At 39.4% G+C, this 12,642-nt stretch overlaps 1 protein-coding gene across 1 annotated transcript in view; it reads right to left on the bottom strand.

Moving 5' to 3' along the window:
* The window catches only part of LOC125292178 (glypican-6-like), a 74,957-nt gene extending 68,704 nt beyond the window's left edge, over positions 1–6,253 (bottom strand). The window contains exon 1 of the mRNA XM_048239372.1: positions 6,208–6,253. The gene's annotated coding sequence lies outside the window, so the exon portion shown is untranslated. The remainder of the gene's footprint in view (positions 1–6,207) is intronic.
* Positions 6,254–12,642: the final 6,389 nt, after the last annotated feature.

Below are 12,642 nucleotides of genomic sequence, written 5' to 3'. Positions count from 1 at the left end.
GTCGAACAACGAGTAAGAATGAACAGGTATGATAAGGGATCAGATTCCAAAAATAATTCAGTGGAAATGCATGGATTCCAGTTGCTGCTACTGGAAGAAACTGGAATCCATGCCAAACGCTAAACTTTGTGATGATACTGTCTGTAGAAATCGTCTTGTAAGTAAACTACCAGTGCTTTTTCAAAGTTCTCAATGTCTCGTTTTAAATGTCAGGGCCATCGGAAGTCTACCAATGAAGTGTGGAGATACATTGAGCCTCGTAAATGGGTGTAAAACAGTGATTTATTTGCATGGCTAGCCCGATGCCGAAGCACCACTATTGAAAAAGCTGTTGGTAGCATCGGCTAACTAGCACCAGATTTTGGAGTGCATGGGACAAGCCGAGATGGGCTATGAGACATACGTTCACACTAGGTATCATGTTTCAATACACTTTAGGTCAATATCACACCGGAATTCTCCTTTAATCCCTTATCCTAGTTTTGTGCAATAGGCCCCTGGTCAACACAGCAATAAACTAGATGTACCGCATAGCGGTACAAAATACGACCGCCGCTCAGTCCTGTACATCCTTTCCGCGAAAATAAATCACTCTTCAATTTGTCTCCATATTTTACTCCATCCCCCACTCTTGAAACTTTTGTGTATGCTTGTTTGGTATGCCTGAGTGTGTGTGTGCGGCTGCACAGAAAGTAGCCTACTGGTGCTGAAAAGGTGAATAGATTGTAGAATAGCCAAAGAAGATGTAGCATTGTTATAAAACCTTTAAAATCTCTAAACAATCACAAGTAGGGCAGTTCATCACAGTTCATCCATTGCAACTGGATTGATGAAAGGTCACTTACACCTGTAGGCTACATCGTATTTGTAAAGCAAAAGGTATCAGCATAATGTTATTATTTATTTATTTTTTTATACACAAAAACATCTCTGTCGGTTCCATGCCGTTTTCAACAGCTATCAAAAACAAAGGTCATTTTTGGATGGATGGATTTTTTTGTGAATGTTTCTTCTTCTACATAAGATTTTAGTCATCTTTAGTTCATGTAATACTTTATTGTCAACGCACAAATTAAGTAACAGTAGTCTAAAACGTTATTGTTAATGCATAAATTAAGTAACAGTAGTCTGAAACGAAATGCTGTTTTACTTCTAACCAGTGGTGCAAATAACTGACATGTCCAAATGGGCCTTGATGAAATGCGTCGCTAGACTGTTCATACACATTTTAACGGGCCAAAGTTGAAGAGCTGTTGTCCGTTATTGTTCATGCAAATATAGGCTGATTCATGTTCCCTTGCATTGTGTAAATGAGGTCCATGGCTAGTCTGGCTTTCACCAGACCAAGCTCAATGTTTTAAGAAATCAAAAAATAAATAGCGGGCAGATCAGGCTGGGTTCACCCAGCCTATGCATAGGCACCCGATATTGTTTAATTTTCCGATTGAGATATCCACGCTCTGGCTATTCTAAATGCAAAAATGCATCAGGGAGTTATGACAAAACTGTAATTAACAAACTAGATCCTAATAGAAAGCTGTTAGCTTCCCTAAGCTACAGGTAGGCTTATAAGGTATAGGCCTATTTACAACATAAATTGTCAATAGGCTATGCTGGCGACACAAATAAAATCTCCTTTGAAACCAACTAAACTACGCCTTACAGTATCAAGCGGACTTAAACTGCCATATCGTGGCGAAAAGTTGTAATAAAATTCATGCAGCTCCATGAGTCAAGGAAAGCGCGAATGAAGTAGCCACTTATAAATGGGACCCACTACACAGTAGCTTAAGGTGTGATGCTAAAGCAGCCATAATGAAATGAAGGTGTCATTGTTTGGATACTTCACACACACGTGCTTTTTAATTTCACAGACTACAACTACCAAGCTGGAATCAAAGCACATCGATGATTTTTTTTGCACAGAATGATTTTTGCACAGAATGATTTTTGTAGCACGTGCAACAAATGACAGTCGAAAGATACCTCATTAGATAGATAACCTCATTTATAGTTTTCTACAAATGCAATCAATCAAATTGGCCTCCATCACTCAACCAACGCTAACGGTAACATTACCCAGGTCCTTATTGATATTATAAGATTAACATACCTGCAGTAAAAACCAAGCATGTCTGATAAACATCCTCAGATTTATTTCAGCTTCAAGAAGAAATGGGAATTACATTTCATGTGAACATCGTCCTATCCTTATTAGATGTTCTCTGCGGTAAACCACAGTCCTTGTAGGAAGCGTCCATTGTTTTTCCAACCCACTTTTAACTTCCAACAAAATTACGTCTCACTGCAACGATGCGCCATCTAGTGGACAAACGACTACTTATCGCCAATACTGGAAATGCAGCCATGATGATGATGATGAATATTTATTTTGGCTTTCTTTTAATCCTACTGAATTTGTAATCATGTATCGGCCGTTCTAATACCGATAGTATGTGGATGCCTGTGTGTGTGTGCATGTGTATATGTGTGCACCGCCATCTACAGGCCAATGAGTGTACAGTCACTAAATAGACACATAACCTAATTTTTTTTAGACCCCCCCATGGATGAAATTCTACGAAACTTGGCATACCCCAAGAGAATGCCAGGTCGATCATACACATAAACTTTGGTGCAGTTCTGAACATCTTAACTGAAGATAGGGGCGATTAAAGCAGAATAATATTGCATTTTAATTTTTTACCTGGGGGGTGCAAATCACAAATGAGTGATTATGGGCCAGGTTGATGTGGGCCCTTGAGACCAACATACCATAAAATATTCTTCATCCTCAGTGCCACGGTTCAGGTAGTTATTTAGGAAAAACTGCTTTTTTTGCGGTTCGAGGGGCCCAGCACGGGAGGGGGTTTGTGGCCCTCGGGGGCGAAACAAAATTTTTCCATAAAAGTCTAGTGGGGCTACATACCCACCAAATTTCATGTGCCCCGGTGGTTCGGTGTCCCGGGTATTGTTGACCAAATTCAGGAAGTAGATGGGGGAAAAAAAAGAAAAAAAAAACTTTGACAATCCCTATATGACCGCTTCGCGGCGGTCATAACAAGACTCTAGCACAAAACACAAAAACAACTACATCCAACTGACAAAGGCTGGAATATATTTAGATGTTTACTACAGTACCAAAGGTTTGCTACCACCATTGTCAGGATTAGGGTAGAATTCCAGTGACACACAACTGAACTGAACACATGGCAGAATGTTTAGCTGAATGTTGGCTAAAATAGGAACTTTCAAGATGTTAAGGCAAATACAGGGTGACTATTTTAAGATTGAGTCATTATGGAAAACAGGGCTGCCTGCAGACCTTCATACATTCCATGGGCAATGTTTTCTTACCATTAAAATCTTGTCAAACTGTAGTGTTCATCACTGGTGATTGCACTTAATCTAGGGGACTTACAACGTTCATTTAGAAGGCAAAAATAATCATCTTTCAAGTCAGTTCAATACAAGTCTTACATCTGGGCAGCGTATCCCATGAGGATTACTCTTGACATACCTACAGTATGCAATAGCTCATGACAAATTTTCAAAGGAAATTGTCTGAAATGAAATTCCATTTTTCAGGAGAGATGGAATATTTGTCATGACAAAGCAACAATTATATTTTTGCCACTGCACGCACATGAAAGGAATACTTGTTATTGTGTATGTGTTAAGACTGATTAGCCTGATGTGCAATATCCTTCTGAACTGTAAAAAATAAAAATCTGCCTCAGAATCCCAATAGGGAATAGATGCTTGTGTGATTTGAATACCATGACAACAAGAAAGCTCTCCAAATTGCATCTTGCTCCCACAACACACTCTTCATCATAGCATGCAGTTTACAAGGATACAAGGATACAAGGAAGTTTATTGTCACATGCATATAGTTACTGGAAGTAAGAAATGCAGTGAAAATGTCTGGTGAGATACATCAGTAGAAGAGGGGTTTAGTAAACAAGGGCTGCATAAAAAAGGTAAATGTGCTCAATGTCACAAAGTAAAGAGATACATCAAACAACTAAATGTGCTCAGCTATTTATCCGTGACTGAGTTTGTTCTCTCCTCTGTGCCAAAACTGTACGCTTAAGTTTTAATTATCTTTTGAATGTTAGGAATGTACTACCATCCTGACTTGGCTGAAGGGTGTAGCGTGAAGCGGTTTGATGGTGCCCAGACTAAGAGTGAATCGTGTGGATCTCATAGTGTGCTGCTGCTTCAGCTTGGGTGGGGAAGACGTGAGCATACCGAGAGGACGCCATGCGGAGCGGCTCCCGGAGAGCTTGTAGGAATCTGGCTCGAAGCTTTGATTGCTACAGATGTGGCTACAGAGAGCATCCCTGAGCTTATGTCAACCAACTGTTCAAAGTAATCTCTTGAGATGAGAGAACCACAATAAAGCCCAACAGCAACAGATGAGATTTTCAATTGATTATATTTTCATTGCATACTCACAGTACCCAAAAGTAGAGTGCTCCAATTAGTTATTAAATGCTCTTTGAAATGCCATTCACTAATTACGGGATGATGCCAATTTATGCTCTCCGAAATGATGTCAAACAACAGTATGATTACAATAAATTACTTCGCTGTTCATGCAATGGCATCTCTTATTTTCACTGCCAAACATATCTTGACTCTGCAGTCATAAACCAGTGGTGGGATCAATGCTTCCTAATTAATCCCCTGAGTTTCTCAAATCAGTCACACTCAGATGTGTGATACCCAACTACAGCACCAGACAGAGACAAAAGAACCTTACTGACAATAATATTGCTGTTTGCTCCTGGTCAGATTTTGAAAAGCCAGCCATTGTTGTGTCGCCGTGGCAATCAATTTTAATCTAAAACCAGTGGATGGACTCTTGCTGCCGCCAGCAGCTACGTGCCTGCAGATTAGGTGTGGGAATGGGGAGGCGCCCAGGTTTACAATGCCCCCGATATGAGCTATTCCTCTGCTCGCACTCACTGGAGGCTTGCAGCAGAATAGTCCAGATGATGAGCCGAGAGGTAAATAAAACAGAGGAGAGACAAACAGGGCAGCTCTGAAATGCTCCCTGGACCATGGCTGCTTTAATCTACCTCCTGGAGGCGACACCAGACAATAATGACCTACAGTCCCCCCGGCATTCTGAGGATCCCCTGTGCACTGATTAAAAGTAGTGCATTTACATTCATTCCATCATTTCTCCAAGCCTATTCCACGTGTATGCGAGGTTCAGTATAACGCGGGATAAGGAAGGCCAAACCACTGACAATAAGTGCTACAAATGTGTTTCGGTTTCATTAGACACAAGACCCAGAAAACTGTCAGGAGTTAAAGGATTTGCAATGGGTAAGGGCAAAAAAATGAGGCATTGTGACAGCTGTGCCAAATGAATAAAGCTCTGTAAATAGGATTTGCTTTACAGTAAGAGGTGAAAGACTGCTAAGTGTGGAGGTAATCACAAGTAAGCTCTTTCGGAGAGGAGGTTCATCAGACTGAAGTGAGTTTGGGAGCTCACTGTACCACCAACATGGGGCGCAGTGATGGCAATACCAGACGGTATGTGTTAAAAATTGCATAGGGAGACCTGAGGCTGAATCTCACTTAATGAAAGTTGAAGCAGTTGCATCAAGTGGACATCAAGAAACCTGACATATAGCCAATGAAGTGAGATAGACAGTGTGATACAACTTTTTTACTGACTGGATGATCAGACATGCTATTTCACTCTGATATCACCAAGACACTGTTGGTCATAATTATAAGGCCCAGGTTTCTAGTTACAATCAAACATCCAATTCAATATGAATGCTAATAATAGGAACAGATTAGACTGACTTCTGCAGAGTGTCAGTGTGGCAGTCCTCACTCTAGAATGCAGATGGAAATTAAACTGAATCCTGCTTATAGTCCAACATCCAAATAAAACTCACCATGGCCTTAAACTTATGAGGAGAAAAAATGTACAGTAGGTCTGTGACAATGAGGAGTCCATCTCTTGACAACTGTGCTACTGTGACAAATCCACTACATTTGATTACAAATATGGGGCGATTTCAAGCAATGTCGCCTCAGAAGAAACCATTCTTCCATTGAGCGAGAGTGACGAGAAGAGCACACAGGAAACCAATTATGGTTTGTATATGATTTATGCTAACATACATCTCTACAAAGAACACTCCCCTTACAGAAAACATCAGAGAAGAGAAAACTCACACAGTGTGATGTGTCCAGAATGTCAGCTCCAGGTACAAGTATGGCCATGTTGGTTTCTCTTGCCTCATTGTGTGGTCCTCTGTGTTTAAACTGAACTCATAGCGCTTTTATGTACAAGATGTCAGACGCATCAAGGGTATGTCATGTCTGCTCTAAAACAAAACTCACTATTCACAAAACAACACTTTTCCAATTTAGTCACAGCTCATTCATGGTACTTCATGTGTCTGTGTTGTATGTCTGTTGTAAATAATAGTACCCTGCTTTACTAGTAGTCACATGCAAAGCAGTTTTAAATTTGAAGACATTTGCAGGAAATACTTGGGCTGTATATCAGTAGCACTGGACGCATTAATCTGAAAAAGCAACTGGAAAACTAGCCTCAAGCTCTTGTTGAACCATTTTAATTTACATCAGGATTATGACTGCTGGGTAATGAGGAATGGCTTTGAACCCGTTCCTCCATCTCTACATATAGCTCATAAAGCATACATGGCTTTAAGAATGTAAAAAAGCATGCAGATTGCCACTGAATTCATATTTGTGTTGTGCTAAATTCAGGACGCTGAAATAGTAGGCTTTTTTGATTGATCAATATAAGTCATACCATAGTGGAAACTGTTCATTTTGTCAACATTGTCAAAGATGCACAAACCCATGTTTTCTAGATCCTAATACATCATACAACATTTAAATCCTACATTCCTGACTGATTATTTAGGAAGTGCCATCATTTATAATAATATCTCACTGGCTGGTCTGATCAATATAACATCACAGTGAACAAAAAACATGAACAAAAAATGAACAAAAAATCCTCAAATGAGATGTCATTCACAAAAAAATAATAACGCTGCAATGGCAAATATGAGACACACTCAACTTGAGTGTGTGCCATTCAAGCACCGGATTTCCAGGGCAGCTGCTCTCTGCGCCCGTGTGCACGGAGGAGCAGGAACACCTCAGAGACCAAAACCCTCATTTGCCTCAAACTCACAGGCAGATAATAATGCTGATCTGACAGCTGGCCAATTCCCAGTTCACATCATCACAGGCACATCCAATATCAAACATCAGACTGCAAAATAAATGAAATCCTTTGAATCAAAGCAAGCAGGAAAAAAAAACAGAAAATCTGGTGGACCAGATAGTTGCAGTAGTTCTGTAACCTTCCACCACACCTGGCCGCCGACATCTATTACCATCAATATGTGGTGCATCTGTCCTTCAAGCAATAGCATTTCATGTATACCTCTTGAAATGCTCCATGTTTCTATGATTGTGTATACAACAGTAGAAGACGAATCTGAAAGGAAGAATATAGGCCAAGATGTCACACATTCACACAATGTAGAAAAAAATAATAATGATAAGAAATGAAGTCTAAATAAGTTTGTGAAATGTGACATGGTTCATTACCACATATTCTCATTCTCATAGCTCATTAATGAAATGCAATGCCAGAGGAGGGCGAGTTTGGAAATCAGCATTCCTGTCCAACATCTCTGCCATTATTACCACACCACACATATCTTAATGAAGATTTCACAAACAGATTTTTCTTAGAACACAGATTTGTCTTACAAGTTTCTTATGATTAAATTAATTGAAATAGGACTATATATCTTGCTTAAAGGGATATTCCACCATTTGGGGAATTACACTAATTTTCCACCTCCCCTTGAGTTAAAATTTTTCACCTTAGTTCATCCAGCCGTTCTCCGAGTCTGGCGATACCACTTTTAGCTCCAGCCTAGCATAGATCATTGAATCGCATTAGACCATTAGCATTTCGCCTGCTAACATCACGTTTAAAAGTGACTAAGATTTCCAGTAATTTTCCTATTTAAAACTTGTCTCCTCTCAAGTTAGAAAGTGTAATAAGACCAATGGAAAATGAAACGTGCCGATTTTCTAGGCTGATTTGACATGATTTGGGGCAGCCGTGGCCTACTGGTTAGCACTTCGGACCTGTAACCGGAGGGTTGCCGGTTCGAACCCTGACCAGTAGGCACGGCTGAAGTGCCCTTGAGCAAGGCACCTAACCCCTCACTGCTCCCCGAGCGCCACTGTTGATGCAGGCAGCTCACTGCGCCAGGATTAGTGTGTGCTTCACCTCAATGTGTGTACACTGTGTGCTGTGTGTGTTTCACTAATTCACGGATTGGGATAAATGCAGAGACCAAATTTCAAAAGAGTATACTCACTCAAAGTACTCACTTATACGAACCATACTCTCATCCCAGCGTAATAATTGAAGAACACCATGGGTGCAGCAGCACAATGATATCATGCAGCACCTGAAAATAGTCCCCGTAGGCTAACTTCCAGCAACAAGGTTGAGTTGCAGCAGACAAATTGGTTAGTGACTGGATTATTCTTGAATTTCCCCTTGGGGATCAATAAAGTATCTATCTATCTCTATCTATCTATTACGCCTGAATGAGGGTATAGTTTCATGTCAAATCAGCCTTAAAGGGACACCAGGCAAGCCTGATGCTTTTTCTCTACGAAACTCGCTCGGTCTGAAGCTCTTTTCCTTTTCTTTGCATCTTCCGTCAAGGGTTTTCGCTGCTTCTTCGCCGGCTCTGCCATTATACACACGTTTGCAACAATCGCTAGCGTTTCATTAGCCTCCCTCTGTGCTGTGGATGCAGGATGGAAACTGAAACTGCTTCGATTCGCCGGGTAACGATACACTGAACTTGCAAGCGGGATATTCTTCCTACAAGCAGTAGGGGCGGGCGAGAGAGTCTTCATTCGCCCTGTAATGAGTCATTTAACCATATACCGACTTACGAAGATGAGTAATTAACACGAAAACGTTGCCTGGTGTCCCTTTAAAAATCACCATGTTTCATTTTCCGTTGGTCTTATTACACTTTCTAACTTGAGAGGAGACAAGTTTTAAATAGGAAAATTATCGGAAATCTTAGTCACTTTTAAACGTAATGCTAGCAGGCGAGATGCTAATGGTCTAATCCGATTCAATGACCTATGCTAGGCTGGAGGTAAATGTGGTATTGTCAGACTCAGAGAACGGTTGGATGAACTGGAGAAAGGTAAAAATCAATTGTTCAACTCAAGGGGAGGTGGAAAATGAGTGTAATTCCCCAAATGGTGGAATATAATACAGCATCACATGAAGGAGTGAAATAAGGGCTCTGTTTTTTAATGAACAAGTGACTTAAAAAAGTGAAGTGTGTGTGGAATTACCTGGATGACTAGATGACTAGGGATGACACCATTTTGAATCATTTAACCACAACAGCACTCCAAAAGGAGCATCTCCTGAAGGTTCTGGTTTAATTGAGTTTAGGTAAACTGTCATGTATGACATTGCCCTCAGGGCTACAAACGACATTGTGCTCCCATGATTAATAGGGTTAAATTGTTAATTTATTACACTTATTGGGCTGACAAAGGGGAGCCGGCTGCTTCCATTCATCACACTGGAAAGGACACAGCTTATCTTTGATATGCTAATTAATACACCATAATTATGGAAGGAAAAACACTTGAGATTGTAATTGGTATTGTTCAGATTTCCGGGGAGCTATATTTTTTGACTGATACCCTATGCAGCAAACCTGTGGTCTTACCAATGAACCATTTTCATTCAGGCAAAAGCCCTGATTTCATTTTGGGAGAAATATAAAATGGATTTGGATAGATTCAGTGATGCCCTGTGTGGCCTCAGCTGGAGAACTCTAAGAATGGGCCACTTAGTCCTAACTATAACTATACACAAAAATATGTTTTGAAGAGAACAGCATTACTACTACTCATTACCTCCCATAAGGAAGTTATGTTTGGTGCAGTTTGGCTGTCAGTCTGTCTGCCAGGGTTCCCACTCTAATTTAGATGTAAACTTCCATGACTTTCCCTGACAAAAACAAACAAAAAAAAAACAGAATTTCCATGACCTATAAACTAATGAATGGTATAAAATGTGTTCAATAATCTTTCACTTTTTTAAGAGCAAAAGTTGAATAAATGGGCATTGAATGAATAAACAAAGTTAGGCTAATAACCAAATATAGCCTTCACCAATTAAAAATGATAAACTATAACAAAATTCCCTGATATCCATGACTTACCTCTAAATATGACCAAATTCCCTGATGTTCCGTCTGGAATAGACTTTTCTAAATTCCATGATATTACTGAAATTCCATGACCTGTGGGAACCCTGGTCTGCTTGTCTACTTTCAGCAAAATTTACATCAATCTTTGGGCCAAGGAAGAGCCCATTAATGCAAATTTGACTCACACGCCTTCATGAATGCACCTTAACTTGGTGTGACATGTTTGGCCTTGGCAAAGGTGTACACTGTCTTGGTGCTCTTCTAGTTTTTATGAACTTGAGCCAACATTTTCAAAAGTAACCAAGCTACCAAAATATTGTGATGTCAAGATAACAAAATGTGTCAAATTTTGCAGTACCATATGGATTCACCCTCTAAAAATCTTGGGGCCAACGGTTGGCGAGTTATTCCGCAAAAAAAAGATTTCGGTCTCCCCGCCTTTGGGCTACATGCCCACCCAGTTTCATGTACCCCAGTGTTTTAGTGTCCTGGATCCGACCAAAAATGTATTAAAAAAACAACAACAACAAAAAGTGTATATGACCCGTGCTGCACTAGCAATGGTTATAATAATAGGCCATGCTTCAGAACACCTCCCAGAATCTACTCCCACCACATGCACTCTAAAAAATAATACACTGGCTCAACTTAAAAAAATTGAGGTAACAATTTGCATTGATCTTTTTAAGTGATTTCAACTCAAGCCATTTTTGAGTAAATATTGTGAGACTTATATAGTTAGAACAACTGAATTATATTATATGATCAAATTAATATAATTAAGTTGGTTCAACTTAATTAAGCTTTTAGAGGACAGTTGATTGTTGATTGTGTTAAACTAATTGAGTTCTTCTCACTATAAAAGTCTCACAATATTTACTCAAAAAACAACTTGAGTTGAAATTACTTAAAAAAATTAAGGTAACAATTTGCATGGATCTTTTTAAGTTATATTAACTTACTTCACTTCTGTCTGAATAAAAGCACACAGCAATTTAAATTTTCTGAAAGCATTGTTTATTTTTAAAGCAATGGCAACTGGTCCAGTTGTGCAATGAATGAATGTAGAGATCCGTCTGAATTCGTCATTTATCTGTATAAAAGAAAGGCACAATGTTAGAAAATTTACCTCAAGACAAACAACAAAATGAACAAAATCTATGTGGTTGGCAGGGATTGACACAGAATATTTCTCAAACTTCAAAAATAAATAAATGTTGGCCTACCTATTAGGCCTATGTTCAGGTTAAGCTAAGAATGTCAAATGGCCCACAAACCTTCATAAATAGTGACAATGTTAGGCTTAACTAGGACGACTAAATATGATCCTCAAACATGTGCAGTGTTAGAACTAGCAATGCTAAAATGTTAAGTGCTGAATGCAGCTGCCACTGTGAAGTTTGAAGACACCAGACAGCTAAATTTACCTTTACTAACTCCAAATTATCAAAGGGCAGGCTGCAGGTAACATTGAAGACGCCAGCTACCAAAGTCATCTTTTCAAATGGTTTAATTACCGTGCAAGCAGCAGCTAGCTTGGAAGACACGATAGCTACTGTCTGTAGATGGCTAGGTAAAATCCATCTTTTCAAATATTCAAATTAGCAAAAGGGCAAGCTGTAGCGTTAATTTCATTTGTAGTGTCACGTGACAAAGATTTTGATGCACTGTGTGCCGTTGTTTGATAGCTGTTGCTTTTAAAACAAACACAAAATAGTAGGCTAGACTACTTTGCACGCATTACCTTTGAAGTTCGATGCAGGCTACAGGATCCTGTGCCATCATTTCTGTTACTTCTCAGGCGTGGTCTGGAAGGTTCTGAACGTTCAGTCGTGTTATCAGCTTTATAAGTTTGGTCACGAGATTTACAAGTTTCAGTAACTTAATACTTTCTATTGTTAGGTGAAAGCAAGACTGTGTGTTGAAAATCCATATATAAATAAGTTGAGACAGCTTTCTTTCTTTTTTAGTATGACAAACTCCTTAAAATAAGTTGTCAACTCACCTATACATGTACAAGTAGCAAACTTAATTTTTTTATGTCGAAAATGTTCTTCATTTTAAGTTTTATCTACTAACCTCATGAATCATTTTTTAGAGTGTGGATGAACGTGTTTCCCTGAGTTAAAGATGACAAAGATTAAAAAGACAAAAGAATGAAAAAGAACCCAATACTTTGCAGACATAAAACCAAATGACACTTACAGCTGGAAATGATCCCGGAAAGCTCACACAGCATTCAGTGATGAATTACCACAGTGTTCCATAATTTAATCTTCCTCTAAGACGATCATTAATTGTTAAGAACTCACTAAAAGGCTCCCTGCCTGCTTCCTCTCATTGTACT

This window comes from Alosa alosa, chromosome 3 (assembly GCF_017589495.1).
Source record: "Alosa alosa isolate M-15738 ecotype Scorff River chromosome 3, AALO_Geno_1.1, whole genome shotgun sequence".
NCBI classification, from domain to species: domain Eukaryota; kingdom Metazoa; phylum Chordata; class Actinopteri; order Clupeiformes; family Clupeidae; genus Alosa; species Alosa alosa.
The sequence above is the reverse complement of the archived record's forward strand: the minus strand, read 5'-3'. Positions and strand labels throughout refer to the sequence as shown.